Raw genomic sequence first — 13,688 nt, 5'->3', positions numbered from 1 at the left:
CAAAAAAAAAAAAAAAAATGTTGGAATTAGAACCCAAAACACAGAAGTTTATACTTCATGACTACTCAGCCCAGTCAGTCAAGCTGTATGTATTTGTTCAGAGTGACTTCTATGAACCAACTGCCCAGGAGAATATAAAAGATGGACAACAGGGAAATCTTTCCTATGCTGCTTTATAGTCCAATAAGTTGTATCAAACGTTTTCTCAACAATTTAAAAATATCCTCAATTGTGTTAATTAGGAAAACACTAAGCTGTCTTTGACATGATTTGGGTCTTTACTGAATAGAATAATATCAAAAGAAGCAAAGCTAGGAGTGATGACGCTGGCTATAGTCCCAGCTACACAGTAGCTGAGATGGGAGGATCACTTGACTCCACAAGTTTGGAGACCAGCCTAGGCAACACAGCCAGACCCCTCTCAAAAAAAAAAGGTGAGTGTGGAGCAGAGTTTCTGTTGTTTTCTTCCACACCCTTTGCAGCCTAAGGATGACTAGGTTTCCCGTCAGGCAAAGAGGAACTTCCAGGAAGGGCTGAGGTTGTTTACAGATGGCAGGAAAATGAAACTCAGGGCATATGTTGGGGTGAAGGAGGAAATTCAGGTTGGGCCCTCATTATGGATTTTCTCTAAAACCCAGAAGAGCATGGATTTTATAAGATTGGTAAAGGGAAGCTGAGACATCTGTTAGCTGAGGTAAGACATCGAAAGTAGTTTTTCAGGCAAGGCAGTCTGGCATTGATATGAGGGCCAGGCTAGTTAGAAAGCTGTTGTGTTAATCCCAGAAAGAAGTACTAGGATCCATTTTTAGAGTACTAGCTATGGGAACTTTGGGGAGAAACAACATTTTGAAGGGTGAAACAACAGAATTCAGTGATGGGTTGGGCACTGTAATGAAGGGGCTTGATCTAGTCAGAACAGAATGTCACACAAGGAGAGAGTGGTCAGGCTATATTTGTGCACTTCTTGTCTGTAGAGATATGCTACTTTGAGACTAACTGACTCCTAGGATATGTCCTTTTGAACAAGCAACAAATGTTGGGGACAGGGGGAGTGACAACAGCAAAAAGAAGTATATCTAACATAATTAACTGCCTCAGCTCCATCCTTTCAGAAGACCACGCCAACCTCTGGAACACCAAGCACTGAGACCAAGGTGGTTGGGGGTGGGAGATAAAGAGAAGTTGATTGTCATCTTTGTATACCACACCTAATAAAAAGGCTTCTTTTTCTTTTTTAGATGGCCACTGAAAGGAGTACCCCCACACACATACCCCATTCAAATGGCCCAGGGAGTTACATGACTGTTGACTGGGTTCTGTGCTCTTACTCCAGGCAGCTCATGACATCCTCTGCAACATCAGGTCATCATGAGTATGCACTTCCCTCAGAGAAACTTCCTCAGGCTACTTCACAGCCATTGTGAGACCCCTATAGTATATGTATTGATGGGAGCAGGCAACCAGTGTGGGTTGAGATGAAATTTTAAGCCAGCTGTAAATTGCATTCACATCCCAGTGACAGCCAGTTGCAGTGTCTTAAACACAAAAGAGTATATTCCCTCACGTATACAAGGTCTGGGGTAGACAGTTCAGTGATGTCATCAAGGATACAAGCTCACTAGGTGTAATGACACACACCTGAAATCCCAGCAACTCAGGAGGCTAAGGCTGGAGGATCTCAAGTTTAAGGCCAGCCTGGGCAACTTAGTGAGACTGTCTCAGAATAAAATGGGCTGGCTGTGGGGGCTGGGGAATAGCTCAGTTGGTAGAGTGCTTGCCTCACATGCACAAGACATTGGGTTTAATCCCCAGCACCACAAAAAAAAAAAAAAAAAAGATGGGGGACTGGGTGTGTGTATCAGTGGTGAAAGCCCCCACAGGTTCAATCACCAGGACCAAAAAGACTTAAAAAAAAAAATCAAAAAGAAAAGATACAAACTCCTCTATCCCCATAGCTGCCTCATGATCTGTTAAAACTTCTAAAGTACCAGCCGTGTTATTACGTTTCCAGGAAGGGGAAAGAATAAAAGGTTGGGTTCCATTTGTCTCCTTTTAAGGATCCTCTGTGGGAGATTCACGTAACAAATTCTACTCAAGACATCACTGGTCAAAATTTACATAAAAAGCTACAGTTATCCAGAAGGAAAGCTGGTAAATGTAATGATTTTGCTGTGCACATTTTCAGTTTGAAAAAATGTGGAATTCTGTATCTAAAGGAATAACAAATAGTGAATTAGAAAATGACAGTTTTTGTTACAAATCCTTCTATAACTTTATTTCCACACACTTAGACATAAACACTATCATTAATAGAATCATCTTAGGTAGATTCTCTTGTTTTTCTTTTATGCCTTCTTTTACTTTGGTGTGTCACAGATCTTACCACACAGGAATCTAAGTGAGAAGGTCTTGTATCCAGTGTTGATCATAATCCCGAACACCAAAATCCTGAATGTTGCAATCCCTAAGGTATAAAATCCTGAAATCACTATTTTGAAAGATTATAATCCTGAATGTGGAAATCCTGACTGCTGAAATTCCCCAAACCTCAGTTTCGACATTGGAGAAAGCTCTCTAATGGGATAGTAATCCTGTTCCGGGAAGTGATTGCCATGACAACAACTTGAGTTTAAAAATGCATCCTCTGTTTGTACTGAAGTTCTTTCCAGCTGATGAAATTTCAAAATTTTTTTATGAAGTAAAGCTGTATTTGCTTAAAGGAACTAGTGAAGTTACTGACTCACAAACAGTTATGTGTGAATGAAATTGACCAAACTGTGTTATGTACATGTGCAAATATGCCATAATGAGCCCCACTATTGTGTATAATTAAAACACACCAATTAAAACAAAAGAAAAAATTATATGCTCAGTTGGATAAGAAGACACAGCTGGGTGCAGTGGTACATGCCCGTAATCCCAGCAAGATGATTGAAAATTTGAGGCCAGAGCTGGGGTTGTAGCTCAGTGGTAGAGAGCACTTGCTTCGCACTTGTGAGGCACTGGGTTCCATCCTCAGCACCACATAAAAATAAATAAATAAAGGTGTTGTGACCATCTACAACCAAAAAAAATATTTTAAAAAAGAAAAAGAAAATTTGAGGCCAGCTTTGGCAACTTGGTGAGACCCTATTTGAAAATCAAAAGGACTGGAGATAGAGTTCAGCACACCTGGGTTTAATCCCCAGAACAAGAAAAAGGAAAAAGGAGATACTTATACAGCAGTGTTGCTATTCAGTTGCCAGTATTGTTTCTGCCAAATCTGTGATCTGCATATGGGGGTTGTGGAACAGATCTAATGCCCTCCAACATTGAACTCAACCCTGTCTTGTATGTGTAGGGTTCAAGTTTGTTTGTTTGTTTTTTGATACTGGGAATTGAACCCAAGGGGTTACTTAACCACTAAGCTACGTCCCCAGCTCTTTTTATTTTTTATTTTCAGAGAGGGTCTCACTAAGTTCCGTAGGCTTTCACTAAATTGCTGAGGCTGGCCTCAAACCTGCAAACCTCCTGCCTCAACCTCCCAAGTCTCTGGGATTATAGGGATGTACCATGAAACCCAGCTCAGCATAGTTCTAAGAACAACTCTCAAGAGCTACCAAATTACTCAAAAGTGGCCCAGAGAATGAAGGACAGTGACCAGGCATAAGGATCTTGACTGGCTATATCTCCATCAACACACAGGAGGCATAGCCTTGTGTACCACTGAGGTTCTGTGCCAGAATGAAGTCCACTGGGAACTGTATGAAAGTCAGAGCATTTGTGGGAAACTGTTTCATCCCAGATGCTACCATCCTGGCTCGAATCACCCTACTCTAGTGCCAGCTTATATCTACGAGGCCCTTTGGTGAGAATGTCGCCTGTTTTGCCCACTGCAGTGTGTCTATCACTGAAACAAATTTTATCACTGAGAAGAATATTTCTGAGGTGCACAGGTGTGAGGTGACAGGAGACCCCAGTTTCAAATCCACCTCTCTGATGCCAATGTTTGGGGATGTTTATGGGATAAAGAAGCAGGGTAATTTCAGGCATGGGAAAATGAGATTGGAAGGGAAGTAATCAGTGATCTGCTGAAACATAATCAGCCTTCGTGGCTCTTCATGGGGTACGTGTTCAGAAAATGGCAGTGTGAGCATGAGATGAGGGCGTTTTCAGCCTCCTGATGTCAAAAGCTCACCTATTGGATACCTGCATAGGCCCAAGTGAAGAGTTGGTGGTTTCCCCAAAAATGGCCCTCAGGTCCCTGAAACGTAACTTAGGCAAACATCTTCATAACCCATACCACAGTAAAGATAGTGGGGGACTAATAATGTAATATTATTTTGAAGGACAGCTGTGTAGCCTCCAAAATCAGCAATTTAAAGCCTACTAAAAGCAAGTAGCCAGAGGGAGGGGTCTCAGAGTCAGAGAAGTAAAAAGTACAAAGGGTTGATAAGTGTAAGTGAGACTAGGCCATTTGTGTTTGATGACTGGCCATTGTCAAGGTTAGGATTCTGTTGTCCCATTCCTGAGAATGGCTCTCAGGTCCTTCAGAGAAGCTTCTGAGCTGCAAAAGATGTGTATTTACAATTATGAACCTTTGTTTTAGTAAATGCCAGTAGAAGGTTGTAGCCTATCAAGCAAAGACTCAGTTTTAAGAAATTTATAAACTCATGTAAAGTAAGACTGAGAGTGTTCCATAAATTAAGTAAAAGTCACAGGAGGGCATTGTTTTGAACTGAGTTCCTGCATTGGGCCCCATAGGCTGAAAATTAAAATGGAATCAACTTTGCTGAAATTCCATGTCACCAAAAGTTGCCACAGTCTGGCTGGGCACAAAATCACAAGCCACTCACAGCCTTGTAGATTCAAAAAGCAATTCTTTATTCCCGAACTGTCACCGGCACTCTACACGCACGTTCTGGGCAAAATCCACCCTCTCCACCGGGCTCTGAATCCCAAATACTCTCTGAATCCCGCGAGAACTCAACAGGAACTCAAGGCGCCTGAGGCAGCAGGATACGCCCTATTCCTAGCAGGAATCACCTTAAACCCGGATCGCCCTAAACCCTGATCCGCCCTAAACCCTGATCCACCCTAAACCCTGATCCACCCTAAACCCAGATCCGCCCTGGTCCTTGAGCAAGGTCACCTTTCATGCAAAGTTACTGCAAATGACCTGGGTCCACAATGGAGAGTCCTTCCTCTAAGCAACATGGGGTAGGCTGACAAGGAAATTGCCATGTGTCGTACCTACTTAGCTATGGCTCTCAGCATCTCCCCCCTTCTGATTAATTAAACGACAAGCAATGTGACTTAGGGACCGTGCCTGGTAGGTTGTCCAATTCAACATATGGTTCTTACCCGTCATGGGAGGAACTGACCTCTAGGTGTCAGCCTCCTGTCTTAGGTTGATACCACTGCAATTGGATCATACCCGTCAACTGACTACCGGTCCAGCATACAGCCATACTTGTGAATAGGCCTATGCACCAGTGGGGGGGGGGGGTGAGGTTCTTTGCCTCAACTCTGTTGGCCCCCAAATTTTAGACCATCACTAGCAGAAGGGAGGAGGATACAGAAATGCCACGACACCAAGCCAATTGACGGCTCCTTTGGAAAAATTGCATCAATGGTGACACCATCAGCAAAGATATGCCAGCACTACCACAATTCGCTGCACCAAACGATAGTTCACAATGTATGCAAGTGATACATAGTCCAGGCAAGTTCTGCAAGCAGTTCAAAGTGGAGGAATCTATCAATATGTCCGTTTCCTCCCAAAGTAAGTCAGCTCCTTGATTGAGCATTACTTGTTGAGTTAAATTCTTTGATGCATCAGTTTATACAGTTTACTGTGATAGCTATCATAGAAGCTATAGTTTGGTTTTATCTTTGTCTTCACCAGCACTGGGATGAAGATAGGAATTCTGGCAATGATGCTAAAGAGACATTATCCTGAAAAGAATTATTAAATATAATGAAAAGGAAAGGTGAAAGTAAACAAACAGATCTGTTAACCTCCTTTAAAAACAATCCTTAACAGCTGTTTACCTAATTTAAATTAAACCATTTAAATCACGTGAATAAAAAAATAATAATAATTCGGATCCATTTTTTCATGAGCGCTCCTAATATATGAAATATGGACATACGCACAGACATACAACACAAAACACAAGAATGCACACAAACGTACAACACATAAGACAATAGTAAAGGCCTTGTAGCTTTACCTAGGTGAAATCTCCATTGCAATGTTTAAAAACTCCACAGTCAAAAAATAAAACTGATCAGAAAAACATTAACCTAGGTTTGTATGAGCTCAAAAAATAAAATAGAAATTTATGATGTGGGAAAAGGCAATAATAAAATAGATGTTGAAAAAAGCATCCTGGTTAATCACTGTTGTAGATGTAAGAATAGCCAAGCTGGAGCTCTGGATATCAGCTGTTATGGATTTGAGTCAAATCATGTTCTTTTTGGTCTGTAGAAATTGCTTTGGTTAGTCTCTCTGGAATCCAAATCGGTTGCTGTTCTTCCTGTGGAAACACACAAACAGAACCCCGACTCCAGACAATCACTGGGTCAGGACCTTTCCATTGTCCTGTTAGAATATCTTTCCAAAGTACCTTAGGCTTATGTACATTTTTTTGATACATATGTCTTTCCGCAGCACTAAGCCCTGATGAATCCAAATTTAAATAGTTTAGAGTAAAAAGCGTTATTTTAAGTTTATCTTTGGGGGATATATACCCCTTTCCAATTCCCTCTTTTTGCTTTAATAAGTACGTTTTAATAGTTTGATGAGCTCTTTCAACTATGCCTTGTCCCTGTGGATTGTATGGGATTCCTGTTATATGAGTAATGCCAAATGATGAGCAAAATTGTTTAAAAGAGGTAGAAGTATAACCAGGACCATTATCTGTTTTTAACTGTTTAGGAACGCCCACAGTGGCAAAATTTTGTAAGCAATGAGCTATAACATCTTTAATTTTTTCTCCAGCATGAAGGGAGCCCATCAAAAATCCGGAAGAAGTATCAACTGTAACATGTAAATATTTTAATTTTCCAAATTCTGGCAAGTGTGTGACGTCCATCTGCCAAATATGGTTAGGTATCAGTCCTCTAGGATTGACTCCAAGATTAGCTTGTGGTAAAAAGGTCACACAATCTTGACATTGTTTTATTATATGTCTGGCTTGTTCCTTAGTTATTTTAAAACGCTTTTGTAAAGTATTAGCATTAACATGGAATCTTTTATGAAAATTTGTAGCTTCTTCTAGTGTAGAGAAAATATGTATGTCATGTGTAGTTTTATCTGCTAAATCATTGCCCAAACTAAGGGCTCCAGGCAATCCTGTATGTGCCCTGATATGTCCTATAAAGAATGGATTTTTTCTGTCCCAGATTAGACTTTGTATAGTGGAAAACAAAGAGAAAACAGTAGAGGAAGGAGAAATCCTACCAGCATCTTCAAGGGATACTATAGCATTAACTATATGCTGACTATCGGAAAATAAATTAAATACAGAATCTTTAAACATCACAAAAGCTTGTAAAACTGCATTAAGCTCTACTTTTTGAGCTGATTGTTTGGGTACTAAAAATGTAAAAGTTTGATCAGGTGTAACTATTGCTGCTGTACCATTATTTGACCCATCAGTGAATATATTTGGAGCATTCATGATAGGGGTTTTTCTTGTCATTTTTGGAAAAACTACAGGATGCTTAGACCAAAAAGACAACAAAGGATTAGATGGTAAGTGATTATCAAATGTAACGTTAGATTTACACATGATTATTGCCCAAGTATTTAACTCATTAGCTAACTCATCAATTTGATCCATAGTATATGGAGTAATAATTTTATTGGGAGAAATTCCAAACACTCCCTTCACTGCTTTTATTCCTTTGAGTATTAATTGTCCTACAGCCTCAGGATACCTAGTAAGAATAGTGTTAGGAGAATAAGATAAATGTATCCACAATAATGGACCTTCTTGCCAAAATACTCCTGTAGGAATATTTTTTGTTGGTAGTACAATAAATAATAAAGGCAAACTTATACCAATTCTATCCAAATGCATATTTTCCATATATGTTTCAATAATTTTTAATGCCTTTCTTGTTTTAGGAGTTAACATGCGGGGTGAATTTGGATCTGATGGACCTTTTAGAATATCAAATAAAGGTCCCAACTCTCCTGTTGGTATGCCTAGATAAGGCCTTATCCAATTTGTCTCCCAATAACTTTTGAAAGTCGTTAAGTGATTTGAATTGATCTTCTCGTATTTTAATTTTGGGTGGACGGACCATGGTTGAGGATAATAGAACTCCTAAATAATTAATTGGAAAATTTAATTGTACTTTATCTATTGCTATCTCTAGATTATAATTTTTAATAAGTTTGTAAGTGTGGCATAACATTCCAGCAATATGTTTTTATCTTTATGTGCCAATAATACATCATCCATATAGTGAAATATTTGTAGTTCAGGATTTTGATTTCTAAGTGGCTGGATTGCTTTGTTAACATAGATTTGACACATAGTTAGACTGTTAGCCATCCCTTGAGGGAGTACTTTCCATTCATATCTCTGATCAGGACCTTCATGATTTAATGCAGGGATAGTAAATGCAAAACGTGGACTATCCTCGGGATGAATTGGAATCGAAAAAAAAAACAATCTTTAATATCTATAGCTAAAACATGCCAGGTTTTTGGCAAAGCAGACAATTGAGGAATCCCTGATTGAGCAGGTCCCATAATAACCATCTCATTATTAATTAATGGCTCTTAAATCTTGCAATAATCTCCATTTACCAGATTTCTTTTTGATGACAAAAATGGGAGTATTGTGGGGAGATACAGAAGGTTGTTTATGTCCCTCTGCTAATTGTTGTTTGACCAGATCATGGGCTACTTGTATCTTTTCTTTAGTCAGGGGCCACTGAGGAACCCACACTGGTCTTTCTGATTTCCAAGTAATTTTGATTGTCTCAGTGGCCCTTTCTGAAAATCCAACCCATGTCTATCTGTTCCTTGATCTATTTGTATTGGTGCTGCTATACCTTGTTCTTGTTCTCCTAATCTTTTTTCTTTCCTAAAACCTTGTCTAGCCCTAGTAGTGGGCGCATTAGTATTGATGTTATTTGTTAACGTCAAACCTAATTGATCTAGGACATCTCGTCCCCATAAATTTATAGGAAGATGATCCAAAACATATGGCTGTATAGTTACTTCACATCCTTCAGGATCCTTCCAATCTAATATCATTGCACTTCTATGGGGATTAGTCGCCACTCCTAGAAGCGTTTGAGTGGCTTATTGTAATGGCCAATGTTTTGGCCATTCTTGACGAGATATGATGCTAAGGCCAGCACCTGTGTCCAGTAGCCCATTAAACTCATGTCCTTGAATATTTAGTTTTAGCATTGGGCGAGAATCTAAATTTAAAGACAGCATAGCCCAATCTACACCTGTGGAGACTAATCCCCTGGAACCTCTTTCTACACTACGACTAGAAAATTTATTATGTAAGCTGGGTATTATTAACAACTGTGCTATTCTATCTCCTGGTGAAATTACTGATATACCTCTTGGAGAACTAGCTATAATTTTTATTTCACCTACATAATCGGGATCAATTACCCCAGGAATTATCATAAGTCCTTTTAGTGTAGATGAACTACATCCCAATAATAAGCCTACTGTTCCTTGGGGAAGAGGTCCTTTTACTCCTATGGGAATGATTTGAACTCCCATCTCTGGAGTTAGTACTGCTCTGGCAGAGGCGCAGATGTCCAACCCTGCGCTCCCTCAGGTTTGTCTGATGAGGGATTTAATGGACAATGTGTCCTGGGCACTACCCTGATGGTGTTGCTGGACTCCTCCACTGCCCCGTATATTTGTGGTTGTGGGCCCCGGAGCATTGGGCCCCCCTGTCCGTTTTTTGGCGATGGAGCCTGATGCCTTTCTCCACGATATCGTGGGTAAATACCTGGTCCTTGTCCGTTTTTTGATAAGAGAGTACCCTCTATGGTGGTTTGAGAACGGCATTCATTAGCCCAATGTCTCCCTCTACCGCATCGTGGGCAAATACCCGATATTCTATTCCTTTGATACCTACTTTTGTTAAACCCTCCTCCTATGGGGAAACTCCTTTTAAAATGTCCTGTTTGTTCACAATTGTAGTATGTTTTTGGCCTGGCATCTAAAGCCTGTTGTACTGCAGCTGCCAAGACTTGCCCTTGTTCATTAATGTCTCTACATAATTTAAAATATGTGTTTAAATCTTCATGTCTCCATGGTCTAATGACCTCTCTGCAGCAACGATTTGCTTGGTCATAAGCCAGTTGTTTTATTAATGGCATTGCCTGTTCTGTATCCCCCAAAATTCTGGAAGCTGTTTGAATAAGCCTATCTACAAATTCAGCGTAAGGTTCATTAGTTCTCTGTATTACCTTAGATAGCTGACCTTGTAAATCTCCATGTCCTTGTAAAGTCTTCCATGCCCTAACTGTGTCTGCAGCAATTTGTGCATATATAGCAGGATCATATTCAATTTGTTGCCGTTGACCCTCATAAGGTCCTTTTCCTAACAACATATCTAGATTTCTTTGAGGGTAACCGGCTGCTGCATTTCGCCTAGCTGTCTCCGTGCAAAATTCCTCATTGGCAACCTTCCATAACAAATATTGTCCTCCACTTAGCACAGATTTACACATGCTAGCCCAATCTGCTGGCGTCATGTCCAAGTTGGTAATGGACTCGACCATGCTTACCGTGAAGGGTGCTTGGGGACCATAGGTTGTTACAGCCTCCTTTAACTGCTTCACTGTTTTAAAATCTAAAGCACGGTGAATTCGCTGCCCTCCTACCTGTTCAAGTACAGGGCATGCTAATCTTTGAGGTCCTGTCTCAGGATCCCATTTATCAACTACGGGGTTTGAGGGCCACTCAGCTGTCTCCATAGGTGGGGCTGTTGGTTGAATTACGCCCTCTGGTGATAAAACGGAGTTAGTAACAGCCTCCTGTTGTAGCCTTTTTCCTAATAACCCCTTTTCCTTTAAATTTTCTTCCTCTGTCTGACTAGCTCAAGAGACCTTCTCTTTTGCTTGATCTAAAATGTCTTTCTCCATGGTCTGAACCTCTAACAATTTACTTAACACCTTTTCGGTTTGTTTTTTACTAATTTCTAATCTACTATAAAGATAATGCAACCCAGAAAGATAACACAAAACAAAACTGAAACTGAATGAAACAAAAACGGAATAAAAAATCGTTGTATCAATTTTCTCTTCCTCAGGACCGACAAACTTCAAACCTTTAGCCAACCATTTTTCCCAGTTTGCCTGAGAAATTTCTAGGGATAGGCAGCTTGAAACAAAAACAAAATAAATCAAAACAAGAACACATTGTTTTTTGAAATGGTCACCCATTCTCTCGCCTTCCCTCAGGGGCGAGCAATTTCACTTACCTCCAAGTTTCAGACGTTCCGCGTACAGGCCACCAAATGCCGCAGTCTGGCTGGGCACAAAATCACGAGCCACTCACAGCCTTGTAGATTCAAACAGCAATTCTTTATTCCCGAACTGTCACCGGCACTGTACACGCACGTTCTGGGCAAAATCCACCCTCTCCACCGGGCTCTGAATCCCAAATACTCTCTGAATCCCGTGAGAACTCAACGGGAACTCAAGGCGCCTGAGGCAGCAGGATACGCCCTATTCCTAGCAGGAATCACCTTAAACCTGGAACTGCCCTAAACCCTGATCCGCCCTAAACCCTGATCCACCCTAAACCCGGATCCGCCCTGGTCCTTGAGCAAGGTCACCTTTCATGCAAAGTTACTGCAAATGACCTGGGTCCACAATGGAGAGTCCTTCCTCTAAGCAACATGGGGTAGGCTGACAAGGAAATTGCCACGTGTCATACCTACTTAGCTATGGCTCTCAGCAAAAAGTAAAGCAAACTCTTTATCTGACCTGCTGAAGAATCAGAATCAGATAGAAACCATCCAGATTTCCCAAGCAGACTGGATTGATAATGAAGTTAATCTTTAGTCCACAAAAATTAGTCTGATATTAACCAATCATTTATTTTTCTATTGTTTTTGTCTCTTTCCTGCTTTCCAAGGAAAGTAACTTTGAAATGATCAATCCATTTTTTTTTTTTTGTTTCTGCGTTCTTCAATTTTTCACTCTCTATAAATCCAACCTTCTTTGTTCAACCTATCATAATACTCATTCTGTTTTGTGGAGTGAAATGTTGCCCAATTCTGGAATAAAAAAATAACGCTAGTCAGCATTTCTGTGATCAGTGACAAATCATCTGAAAGGGAAATGAGGAAAAGTACCCCATTTACAATACCCTCAACAAAAACAACAACAACAACAACAAAAAAAAAACTTGGGAATTAACCCAATGAAAGAGGTGAAAGACCTCTACAATGAAAACTACAGAGAGCTAAAGAAAGAAATTAAAGAAGACCTCAGAAGATAGAAAGATCTACCTTGTTCTTGGATAGGCAGAATTAATATTGTCAAAATGACCATTCTGTCAAAAGCACTCTACAGATTTAATGCAATTCCAATCAAAATCCTAATGACATTCCTCATAGAAATAGAAAAGGCAGTCATGAAATTCATCTGGAAAAATAAGAGACCCAGAATAGCTAAAGCAATCCTTAGCAAGAAGAGTGAAGCAGGTGACATCACTATACCAGACCTTAAACTGCAGAGCAATAGTAACAAAAACAACACGGTATTGGCACCAAAATAGACTGGTTGACCAATGGTACAGAATAGAGGACAGACTAACCCACATAATTGCAGTTATCTTATATTAGACAAAGGTACCAAAAACATACATTGGAGAGAAGATAGACTCTTCAACAAATGGTGCTGGGAAAACTGGAAATCCATATACAACAAAATGAAATTAAACTCTTATGTCTCACCATGCACAAAACTCAAAGTAGATCAAGGACCTTGGAATTAAACCAGAGACACTGCATCTAATAGAAGAAAAAATAGGCGCATATCTCCATCATGTCAGATTAGGCCCTGGCTTCCTTAATAAGACTCCTATAGTTCAAGAATTAATAAATGGGATGGATTCAAACTAAAAAGCTTCTCAGCAAAATAAACAATCAGGTGAATAGAGACCCTACATTTTGGGAGCAAATTTTTACCAAACACACATCAGACAGAGCACTAATCTCTAGATATATAAAGAACTCAAAAATCTTAACACCAAAAAAAACAAATAACCCAATCAATATATGGGCCAAGGAACTGAACAGACACTTCTCAGAAGATGATATATGATCAGTCAACAAATATATAAAAAAATATTCAACATCTCTAGCAATTAAAGAAATGCAAATCAAAACTACTCTAAGATTTCCTCTCACTCTAGTCAGAATGGCAGCTATTGATAATACAAATAACAATAAGTGTTGGCAAGGACGTGGGGAAAAAGGCACACTCATTCATTGCTGGTGGGACTATAAATTGGTGTGACCAATATGGAAAGCAGTATGGAGATTCCTTGGAAAACTGGGAATGGAACCACCATTTGACCCAGCTATCCCACTCCTTAGCCTATATCCAAAGGACTTAAAACAGCATAGTAAAGTGATACAGCTACATCAATGTTTATAGGAGCACAAATCACAATAGCTAAATTGTGGAACCAACCT

Source organism: Marmota monax, unplaced genomic scaffold (genome assembly GCF_021218885.2).
Source record: "Marmota monax isolate L192 unplaced genomic scaffold, Marmota_monax_Labrador192_F-V1.1 WCK01_AAM20220418_F8-fsc00083, whole genome shotgun sequence".
NCBI classification, from domain to species: Eukaryota; Metazoa; Chordata; class Mammalia; order Rodentia; family Sciuridae; genus Marmota; species Marmota monax.
The sequence above is the reverse complement of the archived record's forward strand: the minus strand, read 5'-3'. Positions refer to the sequence as shown.